Raw genomic sequence first — 8,588 nt, forward strand, 5'->3', positions numbered from 1 at the left:
CCACTAGGCCCATGTCATTTACTGTAGGCTAGACACATTTCTTTATAAATATAAATAAAAAAACTATTAACATATACTATATATTTAGTTTTTACAAGATTTAGGGACATTACATAAATTCCGCTTTTAAATAAAAGGTCACCTATAGCTTTTTTCATGAGCCAGTCATGCATCCCAGGTCGATTACAGTTGAGTAAAATTAAAGCCATTAAACTAAGTCCCTTTTTGTCGCATGACATATAATAGATTTCCACAAGCAAAATTTTTTTATTTTCAGTTTGGGTCACTTAATTAAAAAATAAAGTTAAACAAGCTCAAATTTAGGTGGCACAGTGACTTAGTGGCTAGCACTGTCACCTCACAGCAAAAAGGTTGCTGGTTTGAGTCCTGCCTGGGCCAATTGCTATTTCTATGTGGAGTTTGCATGTTCTCCTCGTGTTCGCGTGGGTTTCCTCTGAATGCTCCGGTTTCCCCCACAGGTCCAAAGACATGCGGTATATAAGTGAACTGAATAAACTATATTGGCCGTTGTGTATTAGTGTGTGAATGAGTGTGTACAGGGTATTCCCTACTACTGGGTTGTGACTGGAAGGACATCCGCTACATAAAACATATGCCAGAATAGTTGGCGGTTCATTCCGCTGTGGCGACCCCTGATAATCAGGGACTAAGCTGAAAGAAAATAAATGAATGAACTAAAATAAAAATAAACAAAATGTCATAGATTTCCCAGAGATGGGTTGCGGCTAGCAGGGCATCCGCTGCGTAAAAACTTGCTGGATAAGTTGGCGGTTCATTCCGCTGTGGCGACCCCAGATTAATAAAGGGACTAAGCCGACAAGAAAATGAATGAATGAATGAATGAAAATGTCATAGACACACATGCATACACAATTAAATAAGTTAAATAAATAAACATGATGGGTGCAAGCTGCTCTTTTCACACAATGCTAGTGAATGGTGACCACAGCTTTCAAGCAAAAATTTTTTACTTTAGTCTGTTTGCCCCTCCGGCTTCAGAAAACGAAGAATATAGTGAACAAATCCCGTGGACCACTTATACTTTTATGGTGCTTTATTCAAGGGCACCATTTGCTGCCATTGTATGGAAAAGAGCAGCCCAAACATTTGTCAAAACATCTGTTTTTTTTTTGTTCTAACAACAACACAAAGGACAGTTAAGTGATAACAGAAGATGTCTATTTCTGAGAGCTCTACCCCTTCAAACCTTTCCTCTGTTTCCCAGCTTCCTCTTGATCTCCATGTCATTGATTTGAATGGAGCGCTGAAGAAAACCACAACACTGTTTCCTCATTCCTGCGGCGAGTAGGACGATAGTGACATTACGCTATCAGTTTGCAGTGAAACGCAGACGTGATGCTCATTACCTGCGCTCTCGGTGTTTTCAACAGCAGCATCTCTGTGAGGATCATGGTTTCAGACGTTTTGTGACCGTTCAAAAGTGACGTGATGCTCATAGTAAAATGTCGTCAATACTTCAGGACTGCGGGTTTCCTGAGGGACAGAAAAAGACCAGTTGTTTTGTTTTTTTCTTTCTTTGGTTTGGGTTTAGATGTCGCTCTACAAGTGCTTGTGTGTCTCTGCTTTTGAGGTGCAGGAAAGTTTCTGCTTTGATGGAGCGTCGTGACTATGAATAGAATGTGCCTGTTCTTATATGATCACTGTGTGATGTATATTACCAAACTGTGGAAGCCCATTTCCACCCCGAGAGGGCAAAAAAAGTTATGCTTGGTCTTGGTCATGAAATATCACTCAAAAAAGACTTTTGCTGCTTGTTTAAATCATTTATTTAAAATGAAACACTTATTTTGATGGTCTATTTGAGTGTTATGTAGACTGTCTGCTCAATCATCAACTCTGTTGATACTGCTCCTTCAACAGACATTTAACTCACTATAAGAAACTTTGCAAGTACATGTCAACATACCCTAACCACAATCTAACAGTCTAATGAGAATTAGTTGACATCTAGATGCATTCAACAAACAGAGCATCAAAATAAAGTGTGACCATTTAAATTAAACTGAAACAACACAATTCTTAAGTGGTTTTTGAGACAACTCGATTGTTTTATGTTGAATGCACTTAAATTTGTAAAAACGATTAAGTTAACTTAATCGACTTGTGTTGGGACAACATTAAATATTTGTGCGTAACCCAGCATTTTTTACAGTGTATGACATAAATTTTATCAAATATATGAATTCAAGTCATGCAAATAATTATTTTACAAATAATCATCAAGTTTTACATCATTTATCAGATGAAAAGTGAAAATTATTTGATGAAGTCAGTCACTCTTATCAGATGAAGACATAATTATGGTTAAAAATGAAACTCGTGAGATTAAGTATCACTTTGAGATTTGGATCACTTTTAGGATGAAAAGTCTGTTTTTGAACAGTAATTCTGAAGTGTTTATATTATGATGAAATCTGTTAATTAGGTTTACATATTTTGTGACTTTTTTTGTTTATTATCGGTTATAAATTGAATTACGGGACCTTGATCTCTTCTCTGTCAACTTTGTATGTTGAAAATGTGACTTGTTGATTTTTTAGTAGTTTGAAACGATTTATTGTATAAGAAATAATATATAGCGAATTAAGTGCATAAAACAACAGCAAAAAAGTTCTGTTAGATCATTACCAGGTCTTTTCATTATAACTTACAACAATGCAGACAATATATCAGTTCATTGAAAAAGTCACTTTTTCAAACTTTTTGACTTTAAAACTTGGAGGAAATATCAAGGTCCCGTAATGCAATTCAAAAGCATCAATAAATTTAAATTTAAAACATGAATAGCAAAACACAAAACTTTTAGTTAGTTTACTTCTTTTTTTTTTTTTTTTTTTTTACAGCAACTGCACTGAGTGACATTAGCTTGAATTGACATGTCAAAACTACTCAATAAAGTTATGACAATGTTTAGGAGTCAAATACATATCTCAAAATTGACATGCAGTTTTAATTCACAAATTAGATTATTAAAAAGTCCCAATGAAAAAAATGTTGCCAAACAGCAAAAAGTGCAAATATATACAGTTGAAGTCAGCATTATTGGCCCCCTTTTAATTATTTTTTTTTCATTTATTTAAATATTTTGCAAATGATGTTTAACAGAGCAAGGACATTTTCACTATATCTCTGATAATATTTTTTCATAAATAACATTTACTAATTTACTTTTTGTATACAAATAGCATCTCATGTTTAAAACATTTCTTAAATTTACATTTTGACTTGCCAATTTAAATCATAACGTTCTTTTTGTCTCCTAATTATGGTTTTATATCTCATTTCCATGACAAATTCAACCCTTATTTATTACTAATTTATTAATTTTTTACCTGACATCATGTTTATATTTCCCCTCATAATTAAAATATGTAATAATAATAATTAAATTATATTTAAAAAATTTAATGATTAAAATATTATATATAAAAATATTTAATTATTAAAATATTATAATTACATCTCATTACTATAAGAAATGTTTAAATTTTTTTAGTACGATAAAAAGTATGATTGATGTCAACTTATCTCAGAATGTTTGACATTTTTGACTTTTTGTCGTTCACGACTTAGTTGATGTCACGATGTCCTTTTTAATCACATGCCTATGTCTTTGTCATAACGCCTGTCTGATATTTTTTATTTTTTGAGTCAATTGAATTTTGTCTGCTGACAGTTCACTTTTTAATTAATTATGGCATTTTTTTAAACTTATATTTTTAAATTTTTATAAATGAACTACACTTCTTACCTATAAATTACAACTCGATATCTTACAATTTCAACATTTACAGACTTCAAAAGGTCTCATATTTTCCCCTTTTGTCTCCTAATTTCTACTCTTCATGTATGATTGATTGTCCAAAAAGCATGATTTTCTTTCCTTCTGTGGCAGAAATGGGCTTCCATACCAAACCGAGTGAGAATCCTCTACATGTTTCTTTCTTTCCATCTTTCTGTCATCTCTCTGCACTTCAGTAGATATTGATTTGTGATTGGCTGCTGAATGAAAAGGTTTTTATTTTGAAGCTACTAGTTTATACGACCTCGACATGCAGCTCCAGTAAACGGGATGAATATTTTGCCTTTCCAAACTGCACTCGTTCATTGCAGAAGCATGAGGAAGGCCAGTGTAAAGTCATATCCTGTCATGTTTTTGTCATCTTCATCCTCAATATGGACCAGTAATGTCATGATGTTCATTGATGTGAATGTGTGATTTCCCCCACCCCTAAAGTTTTTTTTTATTATTGTTTGTACAGAGTTCAAATGTGAAAATTATGATTGCATTAAAGTTATGTGTATATTCAAATGTTTCGGTGATGAATCGCTGCACTTCAGACATCAGTAAATAATAATACTGCTATAGAAAAGAATTAGAGGACACTTGAACATTCAGCATTTTCACATTTGGTATTTGTGGATCATGAAAAACAGGTCATAACAGTCTTATGTTGCATGGCAATATTACCCTAAAATACATTGTATGGGTCAAAATGATTAGTTTTTCTTGGATGCCCAAAACAATCATTAGGATATAAAGTAAAGATCATGTTCCATGAGGATATATTGTAAGTTTCTAACTGTAAAAATCAAAACTCAGTTTTTGACTATAATTTAAAAGTGACTTTCTTAGTATTTTAATATATTTTGTGTCTCGGCCACAACAGTCCTACAATCATAAACTGTAAAAATAAATCTGTTATCAGTTTCCATATTTTGTGACTTTTTTTTCTGTTTATTTATGGTTATAAATTTAATTAAGGGACTTTGATCTCTGCTCTGTCAAATTTTGATGTTGAAAATTAAACTTAAAGTGACTTTTATTGACATTTTAGTAGTTTAAAACAATACAAAATAATATATAGCCAATTAAGTGAATAAAACAACAGGAAAAAAGTACTGGTAGATCATTACCAGGTCTTTTCATCGTAATCTACAACCATGCAGACAATATATCACTTCAAACTAAAAACAAAACAAAACAAAAACAAAAATCACCTTTTCAAACTTTTCAACTTCCAAAGTTGTTGGAGGACATTTTTAAGGTCCCATGATGGAATTCAAAAGCAATTTTAAAAACATCCGTTGCATGATCTGTAAAACTGTTATATTACAACTATTTTTTTTACACTGTATTAGTAAATCAAACATCAATGGCAAGCTTGTTTATTAAACATTGAGCTGGTGTATAAATGTTCACAAATGTACTCTTATGACTGGTTGTGTGGTCCAGGATCACAGTTATACATATAAGTAGCACATTTTTTTCTGTATTTTGTAAACTCACAATAACATTTCTTTCAGTTTTAAAAATAAAAATTCAAGGCATTGTTTTAATAAAAAAGTGACATATTTGGACATACAGCTAAAGTCAGAATTATTAGCTCCTCTATTTATTTTTTTTTTCCCTAATTTTTGTTTAATCTTGAGAAGATTTTTTCAGCACATTTCTAAACATAACAGTTTTAATAAGTAATTTCCAATAACTGATTCATTTTATCTTTGTCATGAAGACAGTCGTTAATATTTTACTAGATACTTTTTAAGAATTTTTTTTTTTACAGCTTAACGTGACATTTAAAGGCTTAACTAGGTTAATTAGGTTAACTACGCAGGTTAGGGTAATTAGGCAAGTTATTTTATAACAATGGTTTGTTCAGTAGACTATCGAAAAATATATATAGCTTAAAGGGGCTAATAATTTTGCCCTGAAAATGGTTCTTAAAAAATTAATAACTGCTTTTATTCTAGTCGAAATAAAACAAATAAGACTTTCTCCAGAAGAAAAAAATATTATCAGACATACTGTGAAAATTTCCTTGCTGTTAAACATCAATTAGGAACTATTTAAAAAAGAAAAATTAAATCAAAGGGGGGCTAATAATTCTGACTTCAACTGTATATTTATAATCATTTTAGAAAAATTAATACCAAAGCTTTAATTAGAGTTAAAGATAGTAAATAAATCATTATTGTGTGGAATAACCCTGATTTTCAATCACAACAAATGAAAAATAAAATGCCATGTTCTGAAAAAGGCTAATAACAACATTTTTAAACTTGGAAAGAAATGTCAGTACACTTTAACAGATCATATCTTTTACTTGCTCCAGTACATCTACATAAAAGGTCAAATTTCAAGTATCTCAATTGTTTTCTACATTATTTTATGCCAAAAAGTAATATTACACAATGTCCTAACCCAATGGTCAAATTATGACAATCCAACAAACAGCATAGTGTAGGTCTATAATACTTTGATTATAATTCAACCCAGCAGAGTGTGGTATAAACAGTAACACTTTACTTAAAGGCTCTGTTCATAAGTCTGTCATGTGACCTTTATAATCATGATATGACACATTATGAATATGATGGAGATTTTATACATTCTTATAATGTCTATCATTGTCAATAGCTAACTTATGTCATTTTACTGTAAATGCAAAAGTGACATTGTTTAATATTTCTATTAATAGGTCCAGAACTTGTCATGAGCTCATGTGTTGTATTTTAACTGCTATGCCATCATAAATAGTGAAAACAACCCATGGGAAAAGTCTTTAAGACCAAGCAGAATCCTCTGCCGTCGCTTCGGCGTGACTTCAACAAACCAGTTTTGGCCAATGCCAACAAATATTTTAATTTTAAATACTGACATAAGAAAAGTCTTCCTTCGCTACTGTATTGTTTTTAAATAGAGCATAAATTTTCAAATATACTTTCTTTTTTTTTACAAAAGAGGCTAGAAAAATTGTGGAGCTCTACATTATTATTATTATTATTATTATTACTATGTTTTAATTATTTATTTTATAAAATGAAAATATTAAATTTTATAAATATAAAATATTTATATTTAAATTAATTTAATTATTCATTTACTTGTCGGCTTAGTTCCTTTATTAATCTGCGGTCACCACAGCAGAATAAGCCGCCAACTTATCCAGCAAATTTTCCGCAGCGGATGCTCTTCCAGCTGCAACCCATCTCTGGGAAACATCCATACACACCCATTCACACTCATACATAACAGATAATTAAGCCTACCTAATTCACCTGTACCACATGTCTTTGGACTGTGGAGGAAACCGGAGCACCTGGAGGAAACCCATGGAAACGCGGGGAGAACATGCAAACTCCACACAGAAACGCCAACTGACCCAGCCGAGGCTCGAACCAGTGACCTTCTTGCTGTGAGGCGACAGCACTACCTACTGCACCATTGCATCGCCTATATTTAAATTATATATTTTTAATTAATTATTTAATTGAAATGCCCAAATTCTGACTGAGGAAAGTTAAATGTGCTGGCTTGTGTGGTAATTGCCTAATAAATGACAACATGCTACAGTCTTTAATTTAAAACTTTACCACATAAATATTTTTCTCTAATGATATATGACAAATATAATATACTCTGTAAAAAAATCTGTAATTTTAGTTTTTTCTGGCAGCTAGGGTGCCAGAAAAAAACCCTAAAATAACAGCCGTTAAATTACAGACATTTACCAGAAATTAAAATTTCAAGAAATTTTCAAGGAACAAAACAAACAAACTGTAAAATGAAAGATTTGTTCACAGTGTGTGTGTGTATACATAATGCATAATAAACATAAATTTGTATTTTAAAAATAAGCATTTTTTCATATTTTTTTTCTAAATCTTTAGGAAACATTTTAGTACATCAAAGAGTGTGGTTAATGACCATTCAACTAGCTAATTCAGCAAACAAAGATGCTTAAAATGCTTTGAGACAAAAGAACAACCGGGCTACAGGTCTGTATTACCAAGGTCATGATGAGGCCATTACAATTGTGTCAAGAGTATTTTTCTGATCACTTTTTCAGTGGAACAAATTGAATTTATCGTTAGTGTCAATAGTCAGTCAAATAATTTTAAGGGCGTCATTAATATTTAATTACATCTGAATGAAAATTCAATTTGTGCCACTGTAGTTAAGGTAAAAAAAAAATTTATGGTGCTGTTAAAAAAAATCATAACACATAGCCTGAGCAGTCATGTTTATGACATATTTATGACAAGTTATCTTGGTAATGTCAAGATGTCTCCTATACATTTAAAATGTCATAACTGAGTGAATGACAATGACTGTTGTCATAAGCATGTATAAAATGTCATTCATATTCCTGGCATGTGTCTTGTCATTATTAAAAGGTTTCATGAGTCTTATGTAAAGTGTGAAGTATGTAATAATTTAAACAAAAGTAAACACTAATTGTCCTTTCTTACGTAAAATTTAGCTGAAAAGTTATTAATAAGCGATTTATTCTGAAATTCTTGCAGTATTTTTTAACCAGAAAATACAAATAATAATAATAACAATGTAATAAAGTTCCCCAAACACAAACGAGTTCCAAAAGGCAGAAAGCTTTAAAGTTGAAATTTAATATTTACTGATGTACAAAAACAATTCCATGTTTTTCTGAAAAATAATGGTTAACAGCTGATTCAATATGCTTATCTCTATATATGTACAGGGTATGTGAGAAGAGTCCATATACATACCGCGTTTTACCCTG

Source organism: Danio rerio, chromosome 2, assembly GCF_049306965.1.
Source record: "Danio rerio strain Tuebingen ecotype United States chromosome 2, GRCz12tu, whole genome shotgun sequence".
Taxonomy (NCBI): Eukaryota; Metazoa; Chordata; class Actinopteri; order Cypriniformes; family Danionidae; genus Danio; species Danio rerio.